The sequence below is a fragment of the Dermacentor silvarum genome, chromosome 1, assembly GCF_013339745.2.
Source record: "Dermacentor silvarum isolate Dsil-2018 chromosome 1, BIME_Dsil_1.4, whole genome shotgun sequence".
Taxonomy (NCBI): Eukaryota; Metazoa; Arthropoda; class Arachnida; order Ixodida; family Ixodidae; genus Dermacentor; species Dermacentor silvarum.
In genome coordinates, this window is record NC_051154.1 from 26,711,257 (window position 1) to 26,725,389 (window position 14,133).

The window sequence follows — 14,133 nt, forward strand, 5'->3', positions numbered from 1 at the left end:
AAGGCGAAATGAATTGGAATAGAATCGTCACGTTATCGCGGTCCTGTTGTGGTTTGTAACTTCTTTGGTAGTAAGTAAGGATAGTAATGCGCCGTTTGTAAGCCGTGACAAACGAACTATACTGGTTATTTCTGTACGCTATACAGAAATTTTCAAAATCGCCTGTGGCAGATAGCATAATTGTAGTCTTTGAGGTGGATTACTTAATGAAGTGGACATGCGTGAGAAGTGCATAATCGACTAATTACGGATGTTTTACTAATTAATTGATTAATTAATTACTTTACGGCACATATTGCATTTACGATTTGTAGCCGGTGAGTTCGCAAGGCGTATCCACTCGGAACGAATTCTGAGGATGGCACGGGTTTTGAGATATACGCCATCGAACTTCGGGTAAAAATGCACTGTTCCACTTTTTTAACAAAACGCCGTTTCATGCATTGAAGCACAAAAGTAATGGAACGTCCACGTCGCACACTTTGGGAATGAATATCTAGGAAATGGTGTCATTCTGAGAATTCGTTCCAAGTGGATACATACGCCTTGGGAACGCACCGGCTGCAATTCGTAAATTGCAATGTGTGCCGCAAAGTAATTAGTTAAAATTTAATTAGTGATTTTATGAATTAGTCGATTATGCATTTAGATAGTTCGTGCAAGTAATGTCCGCCGCTTCGAGTAATCTAGCTCATGGACTACAACCGTGCTATCTGCTGCAGGGTATTTTTTTTTTAATTCTGTGTACGTTTAGCTGTTACGGACAGTTCTAAGAACGTCTGTGTGAATACGGGCCCGTTTTCGTGGTCGTCAGACGATCCGCTTCTGAATGTCTTTTCTTGATGTTGTCGTTGTCTTCGCAACCGCCGACACCCTTTGGTGTCGTTATTCGCTGCGTCGTGATTGGTGTTGCCGCCCTCCTAACGGGTTCCCGCCACCCGCAGGAAATGGTGCGAACGCAAACAATCGTTGTGCGTCACCTGCCACTGGCACGAACCCGACACCAGCCGTGTTTTGACGCAGGACGGTGCGAACAGGCACGGAGCGATTGGCGCTCCCACGCGCTAAATCGGCAAAGGGTGTCTGTCGTCGGGGTCTCTCGTGCTTGTTCTGGCGAAGAGGGATGTTTGTCGGACGTGTTTGATCACGGCACCCCCACGCGTTCGTGTGTGGGTGCGTGTTTTACGTGCGTTCGCGCCGCTGCAGGGACGGATGCTCCCGCCGCAGGCGGCCAGCTGGAACGTGGCCAGCCGACGTCAGCCGCTCTGCTCCCGCGATACGCGCCGCTGAGTAGCGGCGCCGTTGATTGGAAGCCAGCCGAGCATCGCCGTGCCGCCGAGGTGTCGCCCCGCAGCGAATCGCGGGCCGTTCGGGAACTGGCTGCATTTCGTTTCGCGCTGCGCTCTCGAACCGCGAGACTCGAGAGCAACGCATGGGGAAACACAGTGAGGCGCTCGTGGCGTATAGAACCGCCGTGGTCGACAATGCAGAATTTGCGGACTTGCATGGCTAGGCAAACTAGCTAAACTGGCGGACCACGGCTCGGAAATCACCGCGCGAAGTGAGGACGAGTAAAGACTGACACGCTGTCCCGTACACGTGCCACTTGGTGCTGTCATGAATCAGCTCCTATAATATAGCCCAGCTTCCCTCGCGATATTTCTTGGCAGCTACGCGCTCTTCAGCCAAAGCTGCGAACTCGGCACGTGTCGGAGCACTGCTGGTTGTATACAGTCTCAGTTACCTAATAAGTGCAAAACCTCACTTTATACCTTACTATTTTCAATATATGCGAAAAGATTGCGCGTCATTGCTCGCGTTTATCTTAGTCCTAAACATTAGTTCTTAGTTGTGCTCGGTCACTAACGAGTCGGCTCTGTCGACACTAACGAGTCGCTTTTGCCCGCGTGATCCAAAACGCAGTGATGATATGTCAGATTTCACTGATGACAGCTACAGCTGCTTTCAAAGCTTCGAATAATTTTCGGCTATACTATGTCAACCGAGCTACCATTGCATATTTAATTTGCGCCTTCAGGATTTTTCTGCGTTCCGGAGAAAAAATTCAAACTCAAACTTTGCAAATTTACGCGCTTTTGCCGGTGCCAAAAACACTCGAAGTATTGAAATATTTGAAAAATTGGCTATTTGGCAGTCGCAACACTTCATTGTCTTGCCATACACACCATTTGAACGACTGTATCATACAATGTGCATTTGAAAATAAAACGAAATTCTTGGCAAAAAAAAAAATAAACGAAGAGAACGAGTTTTGAACTCCAACAAACATGTTGAAATTTTTTCAGCTATATCAGTGATGTTAGAAAATACGCTGGTTGATTTGGCGTGGAATGATCCATAGAGAGAGAGAGAGAGAAAATGATTTAATGAAAGGCAGGGAGGTTAACCAGGACTGAGCCCGGTTGGCTACCCTACACTGGGGGAAGGAAAAAGGGGAGAGAGAGATTAAGAGAAGAATAGAAAGTTCACTCTTGATATCGCCGACGTAGCAACAGATCTCTGTTCTATCACTGATTATCAATCAGTCCGGGTCATAGACGGTCACTCAGTCCTGTCGTTTTTAAAAATCGCAGCAGCGCTTTTGTGGCCTTTTGCAGCTGTGATATTCGAGGCCATGGTCCCAAGATCTTGCTCAAAGTGAACGGTCTTCTATCTAGCCTATTGAGAACGTTGCAGAGGTTATGTCTTTCGCTTTGCACCCGTGAAACGTGGCCATAGAGATAGCAGTACACCAATGCGTGTCATTGAACTACACAGAAAAAGAAGGACACGGCGGTAGAGCTACATGCATCGAAGCTGGCGTTCATTAAATTGTCTCTTGATAAAAGATATGGGACCGATTTCGCAAATCCTTTCTTTCGCAAGTGCTCTTTGCCTTATATAATACGTCCAGCGTCAGGATAGGCTGGCATTTTCTCTCACGAACAGTTGTATAGCGCAAGAGTTGTTACAGCGAAGCTGTATATAGGACTCGGATCCCGGGATTTCTTCGTCTCCGTCGACAGAATTCAGTCGACAGAAAACCATTCCACAAGTTGAAGTGAAAAGTGCCTATCCCCATTGGAATTACGCATGCAAGGCACACCGCAGTATTTGTTTTACCAAAGAAAAGCACAAAACAAGTGTGAAAACCAAATGGTAGGTGATAATTAAGGCGCGTTCGAACAGTGCGAAGCACGTATGGAGTTCGCCACATTCGTTTCCCGGTAAAGATTACGGTTGCATAAGCTGCATTTGACGGGAAGCGGCAACTGTAGCATACGAAGCAGGGAGTGACGCCACTACACTTTCATATGTAAAAGAAGAACCCGCCTAGCAACTGATTTCATTTGTGTTGTGATAGCGTTATGGGAAGGCCACGCATAGTTGGGACTCCCGAAGAGCAGCGTGAACGCGATAGCGGCGACGGTAACACCAACGTCAATATGCACAACGGCGTCGTGCTCAGGCTGTAGGTAGGACGCAGCGGTTCCTGCCCAAAGCAAGCCACGCGCAGTTAGGACGCCTTGCCTGTCTTGCTGTCAATCATTTCATCTCTATGTATTCATCAATCGTTCAAGGCTACGTCACGTTGGTCTATCGGATCAGGTGATACACAGCTTCGCTGCCCAACCACCTTCACAGCGCGGATTGGAGCCACTATTTTTTTTTTTTTTTTTTGCGAATACGGGCCGTTATTCGTGCTCCATAAGTCCAAATTTTTTAACGACACCTTGATGGAAGCTGAATTTCAACATTTAGTGACGCAGGTTCGACCCGCATATCTATTATACCTGGCTTCGTCTGTAACTTCTTCTGTGGCATGTATTAGCGCTGGATAACAGTCGACTTAGATAGAAAAGTAAGCACCTTTCTTCTTCTTTCTGGGGTTTTACGTGCCAAAACCAGTTCTGATTATGAGGCACGCCGTAGTGGAGGGCTCCGGATTAATTTTGACCACCTGGGGTTCTTTAACGTGCACTACAACGCAAGCACACGGGCGTTTTTGCATTTCGCCTCCATCGAAATGCGGCCGCCGCGGCCGGGCTTCGATCCCGCGACCTCGTGCTCAGCAGCGCAACGCCTTAGCTGACTGAGCCACCGCGGCGGGTAAAAGTAGGCAACGATGTACGCGCATCAGCGACCGAATTCACTAAACTTTTCGCGCGTAAGTGATTTGCCATTGACCAGTCACTTTCGCTAATAAAGTAATGTATCCAGCATCTGGATTGGCTAAAATGTTCCTTAAGAGAAATTCTAGTGTAGGAGGTTTTTGTGAATACAGGCCGGTATAATGTAAGGATTCATATCGCTCTACTATATATTTCTTATCATCCAACGCTCACGGCTGACTGATCCTATATATAGGGATAAAATAGGCGGAGTGCGCCACTCGGACCATTGACGAAGCGCAAAAAAAAAAAAAAAAAAAAAGCATTGCAGTGTAATCGTTACATTATACGCGCGCTTTATAAACTCATCTCTGTTTACATCTGTTTCCAAGATAATTTACAAAGAATGGTCAACATTAATTAATGATTAATCAACAGCGAAGCTAAGAGGTGAAAATATGTGCGAAAGTTGCATTCGGATGGCGCCAGCCAGTCCTACAATTTTTTTAATTCGGAGCGATGTCGTCGCCTAACAGCTGAGGGACGCCTGATGACAACGACAGCGTCTCAGCCACGCCCTTCCACGGCGGGCCAACGATAGAGAAACACCTGTCATTGCAGGCGTGCCCGGGGCTCCGGGCATATTTCGCAAACGCGACACTGTTGGAACGAGTGCGCACGCTCCATTAGAAAAGTCTGCGGCCATTCGCAGCCCGTATAGGTTACACGAACGCGTCGCGTCACCTGCTGCAAGCGTCATCAGAATGTTTTGCTGTCCTTGTTCTGCTCAGTTTCTTCTATTATGATTACTTCACCTGCGTGTCCCTGTAGCTTCACTCTAACTGACGACTCGTTTCCCGTGTTGACATTGCGTGTAGATGAGGTTCTGTAAATGACTAGACAGAACGCGTGGGCAGAAGCCATCTTGAAAAGCCAATGCGTCTGCGTTGAAGGGAGCCCGCTCACTTTTTTTTTTTTTTTTTCTTCCCACCCGTGGCGCGTGGCTCGGCTGTTTTCCTTCCTCGGATCAACCCCGTGTTTTTCCTCTTGAGGTCGTGTGGGCGGCGGTGCCTGTCACACAAGTGTTGAATATTACACAACAACGGCGGCGACCGAGGAGGAACAGCGCTCGATTTGTTATTGCCCGCGCGGTTATATCTACATGTAACCACACACGATCTATGTACTGTGCACCGGTATACAAGCTCTAGAGACTGTCAACGTACCAACCACGCCGTTGATCACAAAGCTCTCAAGGAAAAGACGCTAGCGGCGTGACGACCGATAGCCAAGGCGCCAGCGAATACCGAACAGCCCTTGTCCTCCGTTTTCGGTAATCATAGCAGGAGCCGGCCAATCGCGAGCAAAAATGATGTTAGAGTAGGCCGGCGGGCAATGAAAAACAACTCCTGGGAGTTAAAAAAAGAAAAAAAAAAGTTTACAAACTCGAGTTTCGAGTTGCTGACGGCCGCTACAGCTTCCACGATGCTGCGCGGTTTTCCGTGGGACGTATGCATTAATGACCGTTTTGCGGCCAGCAGGAAAAGCGAGCACCTCATCCCCCGAGCGTGCATATAAATCAAAGCGGCGTCGGCGTTGCTGTATCACTCGTTTGGAGGGAGCTTGAGACTTCCTGTTGGGCCGTCGTGTTTCGGCGGTGCCGCCCATCCGTTCAATGTGTATCGGCAGCCCTGCAAGCCCAGACAAGTGAAAGCAGTCGCGTGACGTCCCTCCTTTGTGGAGAGCTGATCATGCCTGCTGCGGCGAAGGACCTTCCGAGAGTTGGTGCGGACGCCGGCACCGCGCGCCCCTGCATGATAAACTGCGTGTCGCGCGACAGGCACGTATGCGAGCGTAACAAGGTCGAATCTGGATATACTGGCGACGCATCGCTTATAGAAGTACGAGAACTTCGCGGGGAGAAACCACTCCCTCTGGTATATCGCATGGAGCTTGCTTTTTACCAAATTTCTGTAAAACTGCCTGCACAAAGTACCATTTCGCTTTTGCAGCAGTATATGGAGAGGTGGGCACACCTTGCTTGTCAAATTGGAATGATCATGTAATTAATTAACGAAATAAATTGTCTGACCTTTTAATTACCGTCTTTAGGAATGTGTTGCCAGCGTCTGTCACCTATCTGTCATCCAAGTTACGTCCGCCTCTCCATATATAACCAGGCTGCAAATGCGAAATTAATTTTGGTGCCACGGACAATTTTTTTTTTCTCCTAGTCGACAAACACACAAACAAAGGAACTACATATCGAAATGCCTGACTTTGAAGCTCTCCAGAGGAGACTCTTCCATTGTATATGTCACTTCTTTACGGCCCCGAGAGTCACCAGCCGCACCCCTGGCAACGAAAGCGCCAGTTGGCGGCCCAAGGGTAAATCACAAACGAGGGAGGCGCGATTGGCCTCCTCATGTTGACTGCTCAACTTGCTTGCAATATGACTTTGAAAGTGCATCGCACTCAGTCGTTTACGTCATTCCGAGTGCTTGCTATTGCTGCAGAGTTGCAGCCCAAAATGTTTACTTCCACGCATGCGTGTGCGCCTATACGTTTATGTTCAGTTTCTCCGGCGCACATTCCACAGCATCTTCCTCGCAAAGTGCACACACAGCTGGCAAGCATGCTTCCTGGCTGACATTCCTCGTTTACACTTCTTTTCTTGTGCTTGAGTCATCTTGCTGTATGGTTTCACTGCGTGTTCGTATGAAAACGCTGTCCCTGCTGACGGCCCCATCTGCTTGGCTTCTCGCTAACACCGCCACTTCAAGTGCATTGCAAGTGCATGCCGAAGTCGCATGTTATACGAAAGCGTGCCTGGTATTTGTTTGTGCTCTCAAAGCCATCTGGGAGGCGAGCTTCCAGTCATAACTTCTCGTCCCAAGCAGCATCAGCGCAATGCTTGGAACTCTTGGCGCATTTGCAGTGTTTACGTCGACTTCGTTTAGGTTGGCTCTTGCAGCGCATATGCATGCGCTGATGTATGAGCGCGCTTGTTCGTGAGAGTGCCAGGTCTCGAGGGACCTCACGCCTTTCATGTAACATGGCGTACTCGAAAACGGCTGGTGAGCACACAATTAATATACTCCTTTCCCGATGCCACAAATGAGTGTTGGCGCGCTCTCAAGCGTATACGATGTTGTAGGTGCGAGAGCTAGATAGTCCTCTTTTGGTTGCTTCTCGACCTCAGTCAACGTTAGTTTGTTTCACGGTACCGGGCATGTAGTTTAATCGTTTACAGCGCTCGAATGCAGGAGATCAATTGTTGCGTGACAGTATCCGACAGTGTCCGACAGTGTCCGACAGTTTTTGAATAAAGAGCACAACAAAATACGCAGTGATTGTTCGCAAATGGGTATACTTCCCTGTAGATGGAGTTACCGGTTAAAAATTAAATTATGGGGTTTTACGTGCCAAAACCACGATCTGATTATGAGGCACGCCGTAGTGGGGGACTCCGGAAATTTGGACCACCTGGGGTTCTTTAACGTGCGCCTAAATCTAATTCCACGGGTGTTTTCGCATTTCGCCCCCATCGAAATGCGGCCGCCGTGACCGGGATTCGATCCCGCGGGCGTTACCGGTATCAGATATAAACGGATCCTGTACCTGCGCAGGGGCGCATAAAAATGCGCATTTTTAAAGTTGGTATTAAGCGGCGCGCCAGTTTTTATGTCTCCTGGTTGCAATCGTTTAGGTGTTTTCATCGCTTCTCAAGTGCATTCGAAACGTGCATGTAGGTTGCATGGTACGAAAAGAACTTCTGCTTTTGAAAAATTTTCTGTATATTTTTTTTTTTTTCTGCCAGTTGGGAGAAATTGTTTTGGGACACACTTTTACAGCGCTGTGAATCGCGCTATACGAGCTGATCACCCCTGTACCTGCAAAGATAGCTCCTTAGCTTCCAGTTTTTGAAGAAGAAGAAAGAAACATCACAGTTTTGCCATAAGGGCATGCAATGAACGCGATAGAAACATGTTAGAATATTGCACAAAGTGTAAGACTCGTAGCTGTAGTGGCAGTGTGAATTGAAGTAAACGTAAGCTGCAGCATGACTAAGTAAAAACGAGCTTTGTGCTAGAGGTCCTCTGACTCCTGCCATCGGACAATTTTATTTGTGTTTAAGGTAAACGTAAGCTGACTAAGTAAAAAACGAGCTGTTGTGCTAGGGGTCCTCTGAATCCTGCCATCGGACAATTTTATTTATGTTTAAGGTAACGTAAGCTGACTAAGTAAAAACGAGCTGTTGTGCTAGGGGTCCTCTGAATCCTGCCATCGGACAATTTTATTTATGTTTAAGGTAAATGTAAGCTGACTAAGTAAAAACGAGCTGTTGTGCTAGGGGTCCTCTGACTCCTGCCATCCGACAATTTTATTTATGTTTAAGGTAAACGTAAGCTGACTAAGTAAAAACGAGCTGTTGTGCTAGGGTTCCTCTCACTCCTGCCATCCGACAATTTTATTTATGTTAAGGTAAACGTAAGCTGACTAAGTAAAACGAGCTGTTGTGCTAGGGGTCCTCTCACTCCTGCCATCCGACAATGTTATTTATGTTTAAGGTAAACGTAAGCTGACTAAGTAAAAACGAGCTGTTGTGCTAGGGGCCCTCTGACTCCTGCCATCCGACAATTTTATTTATGTTTAAGGTAAACGTAAGCTGACTAAGTAAAAACGAGCTGTTGTGCTAGGGGTCCTCTGAATCCTGCCATCGGACAATTTTATTTATGTTTAAGGTAAACGTAAGCTGACTAAGTAAAAACGAGCTGTTGTGCTACGAGTCCTCTGAATCCTGCCATCGGACAATTTTATTTATGTTTAAGGTAAACGTAAGCTGACTAAGTAAAAACGAGCTGTTGTGCTAGCCCTTACGAAAATGTCAGATATGGCCCTTATATGTTTTATATATGGCCATATTTGGACATATAAGTGCCCATATAAGGCCTTATACTGCCATATAAGGATCCATGTAAGGTTTTATACTGCCATATAAGGGTCCAGATACGGCCTTATACTGCCATATAAGGGTCCATATATGGCCTTATACTGCCATATAAGGGTCCAGATATGGCCTTACGCTGCCATATAAGGGTCCAGATATGGCCTTATACTGCCATATAATGGTCCAGATATGGCCTAATACTACCATATATGACTGCAAGTAAGGCTTTATAACGTCATATAAGGGTACAAATAGGCGTTCTACTGTCATATATGGCTGCAAGTAAACGCCTTATATTGCCATATAAGGATTTAAAAGTATACCTAAATTGTAGTTGTAACCCCCCTCCCCCTCCACTCACGCGTCGAGCCCCACCAGTCCAACGTGCACCTTCAGCGCTCTGTGCACACTGTCATTACCATTCAGGAGATGGCTTGAGGTCGAATTTTCCGGATTAACAAAAACACTCTATCACCTACTGTCTTCTATTTACTCATTCGCTCTTAAATTACTTTGAGTAAACGCTGAAGAAATAAACATTGTCATCATCCTTATATATTAAAATTATAATTATTATAATTATGATTTATTATTATAATTATGTTTTGTATTATAGTTATGAGGCATTTGAGTTGCTGTTGGATTCCTCTGGCTAAAGCAAGGTAATTACATATTATGTAAAGTGTTTGCTCCCCCCCCCCCACACACACACAGATGTACCCCCCCCCCCCCCCCGGCAGAGATCCTGGGTGCGCTACTGCCGTCTAGTATGGGTTATTAGCACCGCGCCTGCCGGACAGCATGGCCTTATTTACGAGATGTAGCTATACTGCACGTAACAAATGCGATGCTTTGCACTGCAGCTATAGGCAAAGCATCTCGATCGAAATGAATGTGCTTGCACCGAGCAGGTAGTAACGAGTTGAAGTGAATTTTATCGCAGAAACACACACAATCAACTCATCGTTTTGCACGTTGGCGCACAACCACACCCGATGAATATGTCTACTTTTTGAGAGAGAACATGAACATATACTTTTGCAATCATATATACCGGCCTATGTAAAGCAGCCTGGGAATATTAAAGCATGAGTTAGGAAACCTGCTGCACGAATTCCTATTCGTTATATCAGCTACTGCACAAGCACAAACAAAAAGTTTGCTACATCAGTCAATCTAGATACTTTATTCAAGCCCCATTAAATGAAATACTGCCAAAAATTACCACCAAGCTAAAGTTTTGACACATTCAGTGAAATCCAAACCGAAACCAAACGTGGAATGGCCAATTCAATGTATCGCTTGACAACACTGGTACGCTTGCTGCGCCGGCAGCACATGGACGGCAGCTGTCAGATACCGAGGCCTGTTTTCGTGTGTAATTTTCGTTCGTGCATCCGTGTTAACGCAATGTTCTCCGCGGTTTGTGTGTTATTCGTGAACGCAATCGGAACGAGTCCTCATCAACGCAGTTTAACGCGACTGTAAGTAAAGGGAAGCAGCGGGCGCCTTCACCGGCGCGGCCCTCGGCGATCGCTTTGTTTGTTTGTGTCGCGCGCACGGTTCAACTTTTGAATACCGTGGCTGCGCGTTGTCGCAGTGCAGTGATGATTATATGCCAGTGCTCATCGTGAAACTGCACAAACCGCGTCACTGCTGATGGAGCTGCCACGTACGTGGACGGCGGCGCCCGAGAAGACCTCTTCTGAAGAGAATGCGTGCCTGGCGATTGTCACTTGCAGTCGCAACTTTTACAAAGGTACGTACAATCCCCCCCCCCCCCCCTCTTGCTATGTGCTATTTGCATAATTTTGAAGCAGTGCGTGTTGCGATACCGCGTAAAGTATAAACCGCATTCACGCAATCTTGCGCGCAACAAGCGACGCGATGGAGATGGCTGTCGCGTTCGTTCGTCGCCTACAAGTCGTACAGCATGCAAGCGACGAGACGAGCGACGTCTCCCCGGTGTTGCCTTTATGAGGGCAGCAAATACTCGCCGAAACTGGCGTGACGCTTGCTTTATTAATTTAACGGGTTTTAGTGTAAAGAGCAGCATAAATATTTCTAAATATTTCACTACGTTATCATCCTTGCACGTATCAAAATCTAGTCGTTTGCTCGTTCCGTGCGACAATCGGTAGTACTTGACTGATGTATATCCAGTTCCGACTTCGCGCTATTGGCTAGTCGCTCATAGCACTTCCTGGCGACGAGCGACGTATTCTAAATTTCTAGAACCGAGCGATTGAGCGAAAAGACCAAGCGATCTGTTCGCGCGACGGCCCGTTTCGTCGCTCGTCGCCGTTGCGCACAAAATCGCGTGAATGCGGTTTGGGCTTAAAACACAAGCGGGCGAATCCGCTCCTTCAGTTTCGTCTACAGTCCCTATTATTGTTATGTTGCCTTGGAGTTCGTGGCGTATGTACATCGGACCCTGTCAACCCAATTACAAGTACGAATGATCTACTAGCACAGAGGCTGACTGTCATATTAATTTGATTGAAGGTCTGCGTTATTCGATCGATCGTCCTTGTTTCGAGTCATGCTATGCTACACGCTATGAAATATCTTGTATTGTTTTATGTTTGAATTCAGCGTTGTAGTTTTGGAGCTAGATGTAGCTATATCATTTGCATTTATTTCACTGTGGTGTGCGCGGCACCTTGTAATAGTCTTTGCAGAGACGGAGTGTACCTGGCTGGCTGCTAGGCGATTCGTCTAGCCGAATTTTAACCAACTTCGTTTATATTAGTGGGCTTTGTCATGCTGGCGGACCTCCAAATCACCCTGGTGACATTACTAAATGCAATTATTAATTATCAACTTTCGTTATTGCTATATGCTGCTGTTGCTGATGCCGCTAGCTAGAGAGCTGTCCAGGGGCCGTATTCTGAAACGTTCGCCTAGGCGAAATTTCTTTTTTCGCTTTCAGGCGGGCGCCGATTGGCTGTTTCAGCAAAATTGGATGAGCCGATTGGGTGGTTGAGCCCGATGTCATTAAATTTTGCTCAACCAGCCAATCAGCGCGCACGCTGATTTCGCCTAGGCGAACGTTTCAGAATACGGCCCAGCACAGCTTCTTTGTCAGTATTTTAGGTGGCCTCAACTGTGCGTACTTTCATATGAAAGGCTATACAAATGTTTACACAGCATAGCTGCGGCTGTTTGCATCAAGAGTTTTTTTTTTTCTTCTCTAGTGGATATAACTGCTATGCGTAAAATTTGCCAACAGTCATTCTTAGCAGTGAAGGAACTTTTACGCCGTTGCTTGCATTGAACTGTAAGATTACTACAACATTCCCAAAATGAGAGAGGTTGTCACTGATAAAGTGTTAAATTGTTTTCATGTGATGTCGGCTGCATAGATGTGCAGCAATGAACTGATCTAGGGCAAAGTTCAAACGACAAGGAAAACGTTCTAATGCAGTGTCTTTCCTCAGTGAGCTAAGCAAATGGGATGTGCCAAACCAGCAAGGTGTACGAAGATTTAGCTGCAGAGGGAGAACACAAATGGAGATCTTTTTCTCTCTGGATGTATGGCTCACTGGAGTGCAGACTGATTTTCAATATGTATACTAGGCTCTTCGATTGCCACCCCTGACTGCCCAGGGCTGTCCAAGAAGCGTGTGCACCAATGCTTATTGTTAGTACACAACACCTTGGTCAGTCTGGGACAACTTATTGAAGAAACCGTGTTCACCTTGATTTGTTTTCTGTATTGACTGAGATTATAGCTGTGCGATTTATTATTTAACTGACAAGTGCAAGTATCATAGAGGTGCCGGCATGCATGCAGGTTTTTTCTTTTATGTGGCGTATCCTTCTGGTATAGGTGAGTAAAACGCAAGATCCAGGAAGCTAGATTCATGGATATCTCAACTTGTTTCGGGACTTACATGGATGGTTTATAGGCTAAATTATTATTTATCATCATCAATCTATCATCGGGACTAAGAAATTGCACGAACTCTTACCAGTAGATTATTATCAAGCATGTTCATGTGCATTGGCTCCACTTTGATACCAGCCAACATTTTTCTGGTTTTGCAGCAATTTTGTGGCATGGGGGGGGCCATTATGTTTTTTTAATGTTGTGATTTGCTCTTACCTTCTTTACACTGCGTTCAGTGGAACTCGTTCAAGTTCTGCATTCCCGATTCACACACTGGCGTGAAAAAATTGCCCGATTACACTTTAACCCCTTCAGTGACGAAGTATGATTGACTGTCGATAAATGTATGAAATTTACATAAATATATGCCAAGGTGCTGCAGACTCCATTAAGAGCAAGTCAAGATGGTAGAATGACTGCATATTATGATGATTCACCATAATTACAGTGATTAAGTATCTAATTGTTGTGCACGCTGTAATGATAGGTCTCTTCATAAAAAATTACTGAATCACTAGTGTGTTACCTGCACAAGTTAATTATTGGTTGCAAGCTTTACTAGAAAGAAGAAAATTATTTGCAATTGCTACAGAAATGTCCCACATCACACCTTCCGTCAAACACTGTAGTGCCTTCTCCAAAGCTATCTTCGGTAGCAATACATTTCCCTCAGAAGTGAAATGAAGGTACTTGAGGTAACCATAATGTTTAATTACCCTAAGATTAGTTTTTGTGGTCATTTCCTTGACACAGCTGCACAGAAATGGCAAAAATAAGTTGTGCACACAATTATGTACACCGTGACTGAAGGGAGTATCAATATGAGCTTCAGAGTGTGAGGATTTATTTACAGGAAAGGCAAATGGCTCAGCCTGAGCCAGTGTGCTCTCACCTGCTTTTCTGTTCACATGAGTTGGTAACTGTTATAATAGGGCTGACTCCAAACGTTGCTTGTATTTGTTGAAACCAATTTTTTTTCTCGATATATGTGTTCGTGTAGTATTTGAGTCCACTTAATGGTAAAATCATGACAGCAGAAGCTTTCCTTGTTTTTCTTTTACCAATTTGTTAGCGTGGCAGCACATACTGTGGCGGTTTATTCTATTATCGAGCCATGCTTTGTACTCGTAGAGTATACAACAGCTTTGCAAGAGTTTGGAAAATGTAATGAAACAAGG